Source organism: Rana temporaria, chromosome 7 (assembly GCF_905171775.1).
Source record: "Rana temporaria chromosome 7, aRanTem1.1, whole genome shotgun sequence".
In the NCBI taxonomy this organism is placed as follows: Eukaryota; Metazoa; Chordata; class Amphibia; order Anura; family Ranidae; genus Rana; species Rana temporaria.
Window position 1 is genome coordinate 164,409,146 of NC_053495.1, and position 16,383 is coordinate 164,425,528.

A 16,383-nucleotide genomic window follows, 5' to 3' on the forward strand; every position below is an offset into this window, starting at 1 on the left:
ACTGTGGTCCTCAGGAAACAGACAACCAGGAAGTGTCCAGAACAGAGCCGAATTACAGCAACATCAGAGCAAAAACGAACAATGAGGACATGAAACCAGGACTGCAGTAAGGTAAAGGAAGCTATTTAGCTAAAACAAAATTCCCTTTAGGGACCCTTTAAGGTTCTCAATAGGTAGCCTGACCTTGAAATCTACATTATTACAAGAGGGTCACAACTGCAAGGATGGAAACCTCAACTGCTGCAGAATACAGAGCTAAATACTACAATAGGCACGCTACCCAATGAATCACTTGGTCTTTTTTTTGCTGTCACTCTTCTAGATTTCTATCACTTGGCTCCAACTGGTGTTGCATACACATGGTCACACAAATGTTGTCTGAAATTCCGACCGTCAAGAACGCGGTGATGTACACCACTACGACGAGCCGAGAAAAATTAAGTTCAATGATTCCGAGCATGTGTCGAATTTATTCTGAGCATGCATGCTTTTTTCTGCGTCAGAATTGCATACAGACGAAATAACTTTTCCTGAAAATTCGAGAACCAGCTCTCAATTTTTTGCTATTGGAAAAAACAAGAAAAAAATAAAAACATATATAAAAAAGGAGGCTGTTTCAAATGACAACTTGATCTTGTTTCTGCTGTCACCCTTTTATGTTTCTATTGCTTGGGACAAACATAGAGAAAGAAAGAAAGAAAGAAAGAAAGAAAGAAAGAAAGAAAGAAAGAAAGAAAGAAAGAAAGAAAGAAAGAAAGAAAGAGAGAAACAAAGATAGAGAGCGGAAGAAAGATAGCAAGAGAGAGTGAAAGAAAGAGAGAGAGAGAGAGAGAGAGAGAGAGAAAGAAAGAGAGAGAAAAAAGAAAGATAGAGAGAGAGAGAAAGAAAGAAAGAAAAAAAGAAAGAAAGAGAAAGAAAGAGAGAGAAAGAAATATAGAGAGAGAGAGAAAGAGAGAGAGAGAAAGAAAGAGAGAGAAAGAAAAAAGAAAGAAAGAAAGAAAGAAAGAAAGAGAGAGAGAAAGAGAGAGAAAGAAAAAAAGAAAGAAAGAAAGAAAGAAAGAAAGAAAGAAAGAAAGAAAGAAAGAAAGAAAGAAAGAAAGAAAGAAAGAAAGAAAGAAAGAAAGAAAGAGAAAGTAGATTGATGGACCACTTGTTTTTTTTATTTTTCTGATGTCACTCTTCTATGTTTTCTATGCTCTGTCTATGCAGCGTAAATCAAATGTGCACAAGGCACAACAAAATATTCACAGACTTCATACCTCTGTTGTCTGGAGCTAGCAGGCCTGTCCAAGTCTAGTGCATTTTTCTTCCCTCATCAGTCTGTATATGATGGTTGTGACCTTGAGGAATATGTGTAACCCAGTGCATGTTCCCAGGATGGTAAAACCCAATACATGCAGCAGACGTAAAAGCAACGACCTGAGCTCCATAGGAGAAGGTTGGGCAATCTAAATCGACATTTCCACACATAAAAAACATGGTGTTCTATGGGCATTTTTACTATGGGAGTGACTGAAATTTGGTTTCTCCTTGTAAAGTTGATCGGTTTCAGTGGACCAATAAGTCAATCGCCATTGTTGTCAGACCTCAAAGTCAACCCGTTATTGTTTTTCTACAAATGTAACCTGGCTTTAATAATCTAAACACTACAAAAAGCTGGATCCCTACTTATGGTACCAATCCAAAAACTGTGCACCAGTTCTCTGATCCCAGTTAAGGTAAACTTTGCCTATCCAGGGCTGAAATAACAATGACAAGTCCTACTGTGCCATACGTGGCATGGCATTCTAGGATATGTATTTTGCCCCACTAAAAAATAGAAGATTCCTATATAATGAATAGCTTATTGCAGCCCAATTCAGTCTTTTTTTCTATTCGCGATATGAAGATATTAGAACCTTTAAGAGCAATTCTGCAAATAATGGACACATCCGGTGCTAGTTTAAGTTCAATAGTAAATGCGTTCAACAAAGGCAAGGTACATTGATTGTGCTTTTTCCACTTCATATTTGATGTGTGTTCAAGCGTCTCTTTTTGTACAGTACTCTCATCTTGTTGCCTTTTTACTTTGTTCTTCTAAAAGTATATGGAGCAGCTATACAATGCATATATAATACATCAAGGACAGTGACTGCTGGAGCTGTCCATGGCACTACAAAGTAACGTAATTAGTGCTGCTAAAATGGCATATGCAAATCTGGAACGTGATAATTATATCCCTATGTCTCTCGGCATGATCTTTACATGAGGTAAGAAGGCACATTAATCAAATTGTCCAAAGCACCATGTGTGATAAGCATGTTATCTAGCCTTCTAGATACCGAGCAACCACTGAAGTAAATAATTTCACAGAGTTCTTTATCCAACCGTAAAAAGCTCTTGTTACTTTTAACTATAAATAATAGCGTGCACTTGCAAGAGACTTGGTTTTGGATCTTTTTTGCTCCAGAACTTATTCGCAGGGAGGCCGTAAAATGTCCTCATTCCAACGGAAGCCATATACAATTCCTGCACAAGGATACATTAATGGCTAGCCTAAGGGGTGATAATGAATGCACTCAGCAGTCAGAAGTGCTCATTATGGCTCACAGAAGTTTTCAGACTTGTTAACTTGTGTGTGCTGCTTTATTTCAGTGGACGAGTCAAAGAAGGAGCAGTGGTAAGTCCTGGCACTACAGAGGATAGGCAGATGTCTTCTTATCCATTCTTCTAGATAACAAATCTTCCTATCTATGTGTTACCGTACAGCTGGACTCCGTAAAACAGAAAAAATAGCACAGCTTTTTACTCACAAATATTTTTTTTTCTTTTTTAACAAAAGCAGCGTAAGCACCTAGATTGGACAGTTTATCCGCCGTTTGCAGGCAACTGTAAAGCAAAGCCTAGAGTTGGACAGGGAGAAGCAGCTCAAAGGAGCCAATCAGTTGAGCTGCTTATGTGCTGTAAAAGAAAACGCTAATAGGAGAGAGTATAGCGGCATTAAGCTGAACTCATCAATCTGCAGCTTTTCCTTTTACTCTCCAGTTACAGACTGGGAGAAGGAAAAGACTTGTATGTATTAGCTAACTGCAGCAGATTAACCACTAATCCATTGTCAGGTAAAGTGGCCTCCATATATGTATCTCATCTGTGTATTTAGCTGCTTATCTTGAGTACACAGTGAATGAAAAATTATATCTGATTGCTTGTTGATTGCTTGTTGAAAGTTACTGAACTTCTGCTGTGCCAGACAGGGCTGTGCTGTGGACATTGTAGGACTGGGTGGACAGAAATACATATCTTTAGGCAGGTACAACAACTTCCCTATATATCTAATCTGTATATCTAGCTGTCTGCCTTGAATTTAGCTTTTTTTTTTTTTTACTTTATTTCTTTATTAATCACTTAAGACCCGGACCATTATGCAGATTAAGGACCTTGCCCCTTTTTGCGATTTAACTGACAATTGCGCGGTCGTGCGACGTGGCTCCCAAACAAAATTGGCGTCCTTTTTTCCCACAAGTGGAGCTTTCTTTTGGTGGTATTTGATCACCTCTGCGTTTTTTATTTTTTGCGCTATAAACATAACTAGAGATACTTTTTGCTATGATAAATATCCCCAAAAAAGATATAAAAACTATTTTTTTCCTCAGTTTAGGCCGATATGTATTTTTCTATCTATTTTTGGTTTAAAAAAATCGCAATAAGCGTTTATCGATTTGTTTGCGCAAAATGTATAACGTTTACAAAATAAAGGATAGTTTTATGGCATGTTTATTAATAATCTTTTTTTTTTACTAGTAATGGCGGTGATCAGCGATTTTTTTCGTGACTGTGACATTATGGCGGACACATAGGACACTTTTGACACATTTTTGGGACCATTGTCATTTTCACAGCAAAAAGTGGTATAAAAATGCACTGATTACTGTGAAAATGACAATGGCAGTGAAGGGGTTAACCACTAGGGGGCGCTAAGGGGTTAAGTGTGTCCTAAGGGAGTGATTCTTACTGTAGGGGGGCGTGGCTGTAGGTGTGACATCACTGATCGTCGTTCCCTATATCAGGGAACAGACGATTAGTGTCACTGCCACACAAAAGAGCATGGGAAGGTGTGTTTACACACACCTCTCCCCGTTCTTCAGCTCCTGTGACCGATCGCGGGACACCGGTAGCAATCGGGTCCATGGGTCCCGCAGGCGTGGTCACGGAGCTTCGCTCCCAGTGGCGCGCAACCCATGGCTGGGCACTTAAAGGGCAACGTACTTGTACGTGCCTGTGAACAGCCGTGCCATTCTGCCGACGTATATTGGCGTTAGGCGGTCCTCAAGTGGATAACGCATTTCTTGTTTTTCAAAATGTATCAAAACAAACATCCCCTTCGGTACCCAACCCCCCTCCCAAGGGAATGCGAAGTAAAGGGATCTAAACAGTGAAAGAAAAAAAAAGAAAAAAAAAAGGGGGTATCTGATGATACTACTGTACAATGAACAATGCAGATGAAAGTGCACAAACACCTATAATCCTGTAAAGATTTAACAGTGAAAATACATAGTAAAATGGCTGAAGTCACGTGATGTGACGATACGTAGGGATTGGAGCACCAGGTACAGATAGAGTCTGACGTTTTAATACGAGTTTGGCGCTCGTGGATGTTTTATTCTACTTCACTAGCTAAATGTGAGTTTTTTATCTGTTTTTTATTAAATTTATTTATTATATGGAGTCACACTATGGTCTCTTTTTCACTCTTCTTAATGCTCCTATTATACATAGAGCCTTGCCATTTGGACGTATGAGGATCAGATCACACTCTTAGGTCTCGTACAGACGACTGAACATGTCTGCTGAAACTGGTCCGCGGACCAGTTTCAGCAGACATGTTCGGTCGTGTGTACAGCCAACCGGACAGGTTTCCAGCGGACATTTGTCCACCTGACCGTTTTCGAGCGGACAAATGTTTCTTAGCATGCTAAGAAACATGTCTGCTGGAATCCTGTCCATCGGACATGTTCGGTCGTCTGTACAGACTCACCGTACATGTCCGACCGACCGCCATCCCTCGCATGCGTCGAATCACTTCTACGCATGCGTGAAAGCATTGACCTTCCAGCGTCGCGCACGTCGCCGCGTCATCGTCACCGCGACGGCGTGGACACGTCACCGCGCTGTCTGTCCACGCGGATTTCTGTCTGATGGTGTGTACAACCATCAGACAGAAATCTCCGAGGGGACATGTCCGCTGAAAACGGTCCGGCGGACCTTTTTTTAGCGGACTGTCCCCTCATCTTTACGATGCCTTACACGTATAGCTGACACTCTGAGGGGGATACGAGTTCGGAACTCATGGATTTATGCCCGCTCTCCTTTCATTTATGTGAGTGCATTTTCTCAAATCTTTACCTGTTCGAGGTACCCTCACAGTGTCACGCTATATCCATTGCATATATCTTCTCTATTCCATGACACACATTGGCCGCTGAGAGCTGTCTTAGGAATCAGGAGGAGGTGTTTTATCAGCCCACTCATCTAGCTGTGATCAGTATCTCTGTTAGCTGTTTGGACAAACAGCCGTGAGGTGAGCTGCTAGCACAATCACAGGTGTCATCACTGAAGATTTCATTTGTGCACGTTGCATTTTGGGTGGAGGTGTTTCCCCTAGACACTGTTCTGTTGAGGAATTACTGGACTGCTGGATCTGATCCTTATTTATGGACAGGACTTTATCACATGTGTGATTTTTGATAGTTTTGCACTTTTTTCCACTTATTTTATGCTAGTTTTGGAGTTTGTATATATATAGTAGCCATTTTACTATGCATTGTAGTATCATAAGATACCCCCCTTTTTTTTTTCTTTCACTGTTTAGTTCACCTACGATCCCTTTACATCGTATTCCCTTTTCACTTTCCCTTCCCATCCCCCCCCCCCCACAGCGCAGCTACCATACTTCAAACTTGAGATGTAATTTGAGATGGTTGTGAATTCCTTCAGGGATGCTCTCAACCTCTTATTTATTTTTTTCAGGTGAATGTTGTAAGGCCAGAGACAACCAGGCAACTAAAACATTTTTGGAAAGGAGGCCAACAATGGCAGCCTTCACATTTCATTTACTTACCATTTGTTTCCTTTAAAAGCAGACTTGCAAATGACTAAACCTAGTCTAAATTGTAGGTAATTATTTGTAAAGCAATCTAGTTCCACTTCACATCAATCCATTCTGTAATTATTTGTGAGGCAATCTGGCTCCACTTGAGCCCTGTTTTAAAGTCCTGCGCTCCTTTAACTAATGGGGCAGCACTGTATAATATATTGTAAATGCTGGACAATTAGAATAACAGAATGCGTTGAAATAACCTAGAAACACGCACAGATGTATTGGTTAAATGTACATGGTTTTCCTTAACCTTTTCTAAACTGAAATTCTGCTTGGGCTTTCATTGCATCCAAATTATGTTATAAATGTCCAAATCATCCTGAATAGGAGAATGTTAGTTCAACTAATAATAAGAAAAATGCCCAGAAAAAAATCAGTGTAAGCACAATAGATGAGAAATAGATGAACGAGTATTGCACAGAAGCTATACAACACCTATTTTAATGAAGTGTACAGGGAACATATAAGCTACAAATGAGGGGCTTGGAGCATTTTAGCTAAAGGTACATATTTTGATGCTAAGGGAAAAAAAGAACATTTTAGCTATACACGGCAATTTATATGGTAAATGTACAACAATATTACTATCAACTGGGTATAATGGGTTATAAAGTGTTGGACACTTAAATGGTTAAGAGGAGAAACATTACATAGTTGTTTAGGTTGAAAAAAGGCATGTCACTTAAGTTTAACCAAACAAACAAAAATTACATTAATAACCTGCATCTTTAGAGCCATAAGCCTACAGCTGATCCACAGGAAGACAAAAAAAAAAAAACATATAAAGCATTGTCCAATTTGCTTCAGTGGGGAAAAAAAATCCTTTCTGATCACTCTAGGTAATTTGTACTCAATAGATCAAAAATCTATGGCCGTGATAGTCAACTTACTTGTATAGGGGACCTCATGTGTGGGTCCTGGCTTTACCAGAAGGCCCTATATAGCGTTAAGTGTTTGTAATGCAACATGAAATGGTCAAAGACTGTGAACACACTAAAGAAGATGGTCAGAGACAGTAGGCTTGCAATAGGAGATGGACAGCGACGATGGACTCTCTGTGGACATGCTGCAAGAGACTGTCAAACACTAATTACATGTTACAAGAGAATGTTAGAGATTACTGCCATTGCAGTCCCTTTGCAAGTCAGTGCACCTTCCAGACCACCACCAGTAATCAAGATGTGCCCTTATCACCTATTATGGGAGGTCAACATAAGCTTATGTATCTGGGATACTCCAAATCTGTAATGAGGTCCAATTAGCAAAAGCTCCAAACTGCCAGCGGGGGAGACATCAGGTTCTCTCAATCCAACCGTGACATCAGATCGTATACAAAATAAGAGATACATGCCAAAATAGTGTAAAACCTCCCCCCCCCCCCGATGTCTTCGCCGCTGGCTGTTTGGAGCTTTTGCTAAGTGGACCTCATTACAGATTTGGAGTATCCCAGATACATAAGCTTATGTTGATCTCCCGTAATAGGTGGTCAACGCTCTCTTGTAAGGGCACATCTTGATTACTGTTGGTGGTCTCACAAGGTGGAGGAAGTTGGTGACACAACAGTCAAAATTTACTTATTTATGTCACGTTTGTGACTCTTTGAACTCACTTCTTATTTAATTTTAATTTTACTATTTCATTTTTTTTTTTTGCGCAACATTTATTATTTTTTATTCATCCTGTATTGTGATAATATCTCACTTGATTGTTGCAGCTGTAATTTGTTCTTTATCACAAGCGCAGTTTATTATTTTTTTGTTTTCCACCTTTAAAACCCCCTTTAACAAAATGACAGTAACTACATTTAGTATCACATCCATTATAAAAGGTTGGACAAAAAAAAAGTATAGCACAAAAAATGTATTGAAGTATGAAATCAACCAAAGGGATGCAAGTTGGACCCAAGAGATTTACAGTGTTCTCAGTTTTATATATTAAGAGTCGGTTATATTTTGTGTCTTTAGGAACATATCTTGTAATTTATTTGAAGAAATCTACAGAGTAGGCTACAATATTCTCCCATGGAAGTCAGCTGCAGCTCTTACTGTAATCAACCCTTTTTGTACTTAGAAGTTCAACTTCTTTTCCTACAGGCACAAAGAATGGCTGCTTGTCGTACTCTATGACTCTGAAGTCAACAACTTTGCAACAAGTTTATAACAAGGACCACCAATATTTATAAAAGGTGATCATAACCCTCCTCAATTATCCATTCTCCTGGAAGAATACATAATATTTTTGTCATGGCTGAGGTCCTCCAAGCCAGGGCCAGATCAAGCAGGGGAGAGGGGGCATATGCATTGAGCCCAGTGTGCTAGCATAGGGGAGAGAGGGGTTGCCAGTGTGCTGCTGCAATGTTGGCAATCACTAGCACCTAACCACCAGGGCACTTTGCTGCATCTCCTGTGCCCCCCCCCCATATAGCCACCACTGACACTGCAGCAGTTAGCATGTCTGGCTAAATATTATAACAACAGTTAATGTCAGAGTCAAGAATAGCTTTCCCTAGCCTCTTCTGCTCCAATGTGTCTTATGACAGAAGACAAAGAGGAGATTGGAGGGAAGGAGATTTGCTGGCCCTGAGGTATGTGCTGGGAGTGGGGATTTGGTGGTGGATAAGAGGATGTGTGCTGGGGAAGAGAGTTTATGCTGGGAGGGATTAAGAGTATTTATGCTGGGGTAGGATTTGAAGACAAGAGCAATTGTATTTATGAGAAAAAGGGAAGGGGGATGTAAAATTTAAGCATTTGTGCTAGAAGGAAGATTTGGGGGTATTTATGTTGAGAGGGGAATGTTTTCTAGAAGGGAGGGTTTGTGGAGGCAGGAGGGTTTTTTTATGATAGGGAGGAGAATTTACGTTTGAAGGGATTAAGAGGATTTCTGCTGGGGCAGGATTTGAAGGCAAGAACAATTGTATTTGAAAATGGGGGGGGGGGGGGGGGGGGGCTAGTGGAGAGGTGGATTGGGGGATTCAAATTTAAGCATTTGTGCTAAAAGGAAGGTTTTGGGGGATGTATGTTGTGGAGGGGGGATTTGGGGGGGGGGGGTGTTTGCTAGAAAGGGGGATGTTGTGAAGAAAGGAGGATCTGTTCTGGAAGGTAGGATTTGAGGGGGATTTGTGCTCGTGGTGGGGAATAAGAGGATGTGTGATAGAAGAAGGGATTGGGGGAGTATTTGTGATGCAGAAATGATTGGGGAAGTATTTGTGATGCAGAAATGAATGGGGGAGTATTTGTGATGCAGAAATGATTTGTAGGAAAAAGAGGATTTTTACTAGAAGGTGAGAATGGATGATATTGTAATAAAAGGAAGGAGGATTTCTGCTTGAGGGATTTGAGAGGAATGGTATTGGTTCTAGAAGTGGGGTTTGGGAAGGGATTAGAGTATTTATGCAGGCAAGGAAAGAGACGGGGTGCAGTTTGCCCTCTTCGCCCCTGGGGACTGCATGCACTTGTCCTGGCACTGTTGCAAGCCCCTTAATTATTGTATCTGTGTCTGTAAATTATCCACTCTGCCCATCCTTCTGTTGACATTAGGAAAACATTTTCATTCCAGTTCCAAATGTAGCCTACATGTCTCTGACCTCAACTTCACCAATGAAATAAATGGACATCAGATGGTGGGGATGAGACAGCTTAGTTTGAATTGAAAAGAGGGCGGAATGCAGCAGTGGAGAGGATGGCACAGGACATTTATTGCCACACAACATCCCTTCGAAGAGGCAATTAACACCCTGGACAGCAGACACAATAAATTGTGCCGAACATTAATATTGAGGGTTTGGTGAATTTATTCATTACGGCTAACATGGTGCCAAACAAGAAGACATTGATTTATCTTGTACAAGATATAAGCTGCGAGTTTATACTGTCCTTATTTTAATGAATGGGTTGTTTTCAGCTAGCAATTTTCACTGTTTATTAAGTAATGCTGTCGGTGGCAGAGCGGCACCAGACACACGCAACAAAATAAAACTGTCATTTTGCCTGCCGCTTTGTGAGTACTAACACCAAAGTGCTGATATAACGAGCTAGTTTTAACTAGCTGCAAAATATCAAAATAGCTCATTACCTGCGCAAAAACAAACACATCTTTACCAGTGGAAAACCATTTTAGGGATATCTGTTATGCCATCTCTGAGTTGGCAAGATAACAGGCTGAACAGGCTAAAGAAGAGAATAAGGCCAAACTACAGACAGGGAAAATGCACCCACGGAACACTGGGCTAAGGAGAAGTTAAGATCTCTGTGAAAAGGAGAACACAGCAACACAAGGGGCATGTCTCACTGAAGTTAAGCAATGTCCCTTGTGCTGATTTATTTATTCCTTTTTAGGAAAACTTATGCCGCGTACACACGATCATTTTTCGGCATGAAAAAAACGTTGTTTTTAAAAAATGTCATTTAAAATGAAGGTGTGTGGGCTTCACATCATTTTTCGGGTTCTGAAAAACGTAATTTTTTTTTCGAATATGCTGCATTTTTTAACGACGTTTTAAACAATGATGTTTTTCGAGTTGTAAAAAATGATCGTGTGTGGGCTAAAACGACGTTGAAGCAAGTTATGAGATGGGAGCGCTCGTTCTGGTAAAACTACCGTTCGTAATGGAGTAAGCACATTCATCATGCTGTAACAGACAGAAAAGCGCAGATCGTCTTTTACTAACACAGAATCAGCTAAAGGCAGCCCCAAGAGTGGCGTCATCCACATGGAACTTCCCCTTTATAGTGCCATCGTATGTGTTGTACGTCACCCCGCTTAGCTAGAGCATTTTTTTTAAACGATGGTGTGTGGGCAACGTCGTTTTAATGATGAAGTTGGAAAAACTTTGTTTTTTCTACATGCCGAAAAACATTTTTTTTTTTTAATGCCGAAAAATGATCGTGTGTACGCGGCATTAGTCCTTACCTGCTGCTGATTACATTGTCATAATGTTATAATTCCATTCCAAAAGGAATGTTTGCACTGAATAAAATATAGATCTATTTGATTGTAGATTCCTTTGAGTCAGTTCATGTCCTTATTCCACTTTTAAGCTTCGATGAAGGGAAATGTTTTTATTTATTTTTTGGCCTCAAATGTGTTAGCTGTTTTTATGTGACATTATTGTGAACAATTAAAGACACTTTGGACTTTTTCACTTTGCGGCCCATTTTTATACTTTGAATAAACTTTCTTAGATAAGGAAGAAGGGTTTACCATCTGCCTTCATCGTACTGACAAAAGTGAAGTCATGGAAGATGTTCGCTTTTGCTTTTGGTCTCGAGTCTTCAGCCTGTTACATATCCTATTTCACCTGCCTATCTGCAAGGATGCTAAATCAGCCTTATTGCACTGCTCTATTCTGGGCCGCTACGCTCATTAGCAGAAGCTGCAACCTACTTATTTTTGTCTGCCAAGAGGACAATTGCCCAGGTTTGGAGGAAGCCTGTGGTTCCCTTTCAGGGTGTTAGAGATTGTATGACAGCTCTAATGCTGTAATCTGCTCTAAAAGCATCCTCAAGAATTCCTACATCAAATTTTTAAAGATTTGTGATCCTTGGCTCAAATACGCCATCCCCTCACTTCCTCCAGCTAGTATTGGATACCTGTGACTGACCCTAATCCCGAGTCCATGTATCCCCTTTGCCCTTCATTTCCTTCTGTTGGCTCCTCTCTTTCTCCTCCTCTCTTCTGCTTGTGATCTGTCCTACTTTTTCTACTCTGTCTTTGGAGGTGCACACAATTATATTGCATCATTCTCGGGGATTTCGTTTGTGCAGGTTCGGCATTGATATTTTGACAGCTCTGAGCAGAGAATGGCTCTGCACTTGTTACATAGAATCGTGGAAATGCTGGGTTAAGATCATGAGGGGGGTTGAATCGAGATCGCAATTGTTTAGCAATTAATCGTGCAGCTCTACTTACTTGCACTAAAGTGATTGTAAACCTCAGCCATTAATTTTGAATAAAGCATATCGATCTATAATGTATAATTGTCTTAATTAAGAGCCATAAGTTTCACTTTTGTCTGCTGCTTCATTCCTCTGCTATCAGCATGAGCCACTTCTGACAAGTTTTCATGACACCAAGAGAAAAATGGTGACATAGCATATTGACAGCCTCAGCCCTGTTCCTGTGTGCTGTGTGGAGGAGGGCGTGTTTCTTTCCTCCAATCAGCTCTCAGAGCTCTCCTCACTGAGCTCTGCAGAGTGTAACTTCTCTCCGCCCCCCCCCCCCCCCCCTTTTTGGAATGCTCAGACAAGCTTTATAATGCATCACTTGGATTGGTTTATCTCTGTGTATCACCTGAGGCCAGTCACTTCACAGGGTATATGTAAGGGTTTACTCAGAGAAAGTGGATATTGGCAGTACTGCATCAAAAAACGTACCAGTAACTGGAGACTCTACAAGAATCACATTTTTTTGCACTGGTTATAAAAATAAATACTACTTTTTATACTACTTTTGAGGGTTGTTGGTGAAATAACTTTGCTAGACTCTAGTAGCCAATGCACATGAAAGTAATTGATTTATACCAGGGATATGCAATTAGCGGACCTCCAGCTGTTGCAAAACTACAAGTCCCATCATGCCTCTGCCTCTGGGTGTCATGTTGTGGCTGTCAGAGTCTTGCTATGCCTCATGGGACTTGTAGTTCTGCAACAGCTGGAGGTCCGCTAATTGCATATCCCTGATTTATACCATCCCTCTATACAATATACATTATAAGGATGCATGGAAAGCTCTAGGTTCTGGGAATACTGGAGTACAGAACTGAATTTGCCGTTGAAATCACTTTGTCACAAAATCCTGGAACTGTCTGAGCAATCACAAGCCAGGTGGTTCCATCATTAGTACGCTCCAACATCTGTTGTGAGGATTGATAGGTTGCTGGTGGTAATACGACACCCTTGAGTATACCACCTAGATCCTAGTCATTAGTCTATAAGGAGCCTACAATGCCTGGAAAGACTCCACAATAAACCGCCCATTAGGTAACCGGAAGGTTGTGTGACAATTTGTTGAAACAAAGAAACTGCCAAATCAGAACAACAAAATAGCATAAAAAAATCTGAACCAGCTCATTTCGGGAACAGAAGGGAACTGGCTGCTTTTTAACGAGTGGCAAGTTCATTAACGGGGCCAATGTTGCATCAATAATGTCGCTGCCGCAGCTTTTCCCTTTGCTGATACACTGCTCCATTAACCCCTTCCCCTCACAATGCATAGGCACTTCTGCCCCATTTACTTTTCCATACATAAAAGACCCAAAGGAAATCATCTTGCACAAATCTAAACAAAAATACATATCTATTATTGACATTGTTGACTAAGCTCATCAGTCTGGTGTGGTGCTCAGCAGAAAAACATAATCTTTTAGGATGAAGAACTTGTTGCAATGAGCGAGTCTACTTGTTCTGTTTGTCGACTAAGAGCTTATGAAGACTGCAGACTTACCACCCCCCCATTTCTCTGCCGATCTAGTCTTGGAATATGAGAAATGGAAAGAAGAAGAACAGGGAAAGGTTTGCACAGAGATGATTGTGTGTTTGCTTTACCCACAGTCACTGGGCAGAAACAGATTAGAAAGAAAACAGAATGTACAGCATGCCTAGCTCGCTCCATCCCTCCTCTGATGTCCATGACAAATGACCTGTTTTTGTATAGAGAAAAGAAAAGATGTTCTCTATGCAGCTTTGACTTAAATAATAACTCTACGCAAAAGAATCTCTGTCGTAATCTGTGTCCACACTCTTACTGATAATGCCAGAATAAGGCTGCCCATACACTGAGCATCATTGGTGTGCGCAGCCTATCGCATTAGGGTGTGCACACCAAAGCTCAAACACATATGCGTGTGTAATATACCGTATACAGCAGTGGGCAAGTCAGTAGGGCTTTGTCAGCAGGGCAGAGATTGGTGTCTAACTTTTGAGACAGAGAAAGGGACTGAGGACAGAGATTCCCCAGTCCCTCTCTCTGTAGCCAGGCAGCAGGGTGAATCTGCACAGTACAGCATGATTATTGTGTGCCCAGGCACACCTTACACCCTATGTGCGCACGCCTATGCTGAGCATAATTCTTTTCTGCAACAATAGGTTGCAGGAAAAAAAGTCACTTGATTCCCCCATTAACACATTCAGTGTTGATGTGGGAAGCCCTCCTGCCTGGCCATTGTCTTCTCCAGGGGGGCAGAGGAGGGCGGGGGAAGCTGTCCCCACCAGGAGAAGACAGTGATTATTGCTAGTGGCTATAGAAGCAGGTGAAACCCGGCATGCTGGTTGTACCAAAGCTGATAGATCAATCAACTTGGTACATTCAGCCTGCCCATACACGGTTCGAATCCCTAACACGATTCTAACCGTGTATGACCCGCTTAAGACCTTTGCAGCTGGAGTTTTTATTTACGTGTTTATTCTAAATGAAAGTGTTTGTAAACCTTTTTTTTTTTAAAAGATAACAAACATGCCTATACTTACCTGCTCTATACAATCGTTTTGCACAGAGCAGCCTTGATCTTCTATGTCTGGGGTCCTCCGCTGCCACTCCAAGCCTCTCCTCTTCATCAGGTGCCCCCAAGTCAATCCACTTTCCATGGGGGCATCGGTGTCAGCTCGCTCCCAAATCCCGCTGCTGCATCCATTGACACAGACAGCGGGACTTGGCCCCATCCCCGTTCATGTTTGGCATGATTTGATTAACAGCAGCGGGGCCAATGGCTCCTGCTGTTATCATCTGTCCAATGAGGAGACAGCAGCTTGTGCACATTGCTGGATTGAACCTATTTTGTAGCTTATGATGATAGTCACCTGAGTACCAGTCATAAAGGGGTATTGACAATAACATTGGAAAGCAAGGCTCTTCTTCTCTACCAATATAGTCACCTTTACATAGACACACAGTGCAGAACAAGGCATGGTAAGTCAGTCATGGGGAAAAGATCAGCTACAGTGAGCCTAAAAGTTAAATAAAGATTGTGTAACATTGCATCTGGTTTTTGTTACATAGTTACATCATCAGTTATCTTCAGCATGCACCACTACAGGTTAAAACTAAAATTCTAAACAGCCCTAACTTCCATCCATAGGGCATCTTATTGGGAACTGACTCACAAAATTACTTTATGTTGGTACCTAACTCCTTATGGGTTAGTAACATTTCACCCCTCATATTCACCCTTATGTTAGCAGAACTGTGGTTCTATGGGCACCTTATTGCATGTATTATGGCATTGCAAGCACCTCACTAGCTTCTGGAGGAGAATTTCCGAAATACTGTCTGAAATTATTGGGTCCTTGATCCCTCCATCCCCTGCACTGGCCATACTAAACCTAGGCATAGAAGCCTTCCCTGTGCACATACGGGGTGTAGCTACTGGTGGCAAGACTAGTTAATATAAGACACCGGAAGCAACATATAGCCCTCAATCCCTCAGAAGCTTTTGAAGTTGCTTAGAACAAATTGTACCCATGAAAAACTTGTAACACTAAGATGTGATAATTACTTTGCTGGAGAGAGATCCGTTGACCTCAAGGTTGGCTAAATCTCAATGTTAACTTACTGTATTGATTTCTATGTGCTGCCTAAGATATTACTGTTTTGTCAGTGTTTTCATCTTTGTTGCTCTGCTACTCAATTACTACAGTATTTAGTTGTATTGTGTCCTATTTCAGACACTGTGGTTGATTTAGTGCAAAATCTGGTGCAGCTCTGCATAGAAATAAATCAGCTTCCAAGTCTTTTGTAAGAGCTTAACCACTTGTTTACTGGGCATATATACCCCCTTCCAGCCCAGGCAAAATTTCAGCTTTCAGCACTGCGTCGTATTAACCTCCCTGGCGGTATGATTCTGTCTGAAAGCGGTACAATTATTTGCAAGGAAATTTGGTGTTTTATACTGTAGGCCTGTGATTTTTAGGAATAACTCACTTAAATCTGACCAAACAAGAATCTAATAGGCATCCCGGGTATGACATTTTCTTAAAAACAAAATTTAAAATTATAATATAATAAATAATTATAAATAATTATAGCAAGTAATAATATAATTAAAATAAAAATTATTCAATAATGTAATCAACTCAAAATCACTGAAATTTGCTCAGTTGCAGAATTGTCGCTGTCATTATTATTATTTTTTTTATGACCAATTTCCCCGCAAATCGCTATCGCACAATTCTGCAAGTGATTATAATTTATTATCGCTGTTTTCTAGCTGATTTAAAACCATTTTTGACATAAAAAGACACTTTTGGTTGCTATGG

The 16,383-nt window shown here is 40.8% G+C and overlaps 1 protein-coding gene across 1 annotated transcript in view; it reads right to left on the reverse strand.

Moving 5' to 3' along the window:
* Positions 1-16,383, reverse strand: part of BRINP2 (BMP/retinoic acid inducible neural specific 2) — a 419,477-nt gene that overhangs the window by 201,928 nt on the left and 201,166 nt on the right. The gene's annotated exons all lie outside the window — the stretch shown is intronic.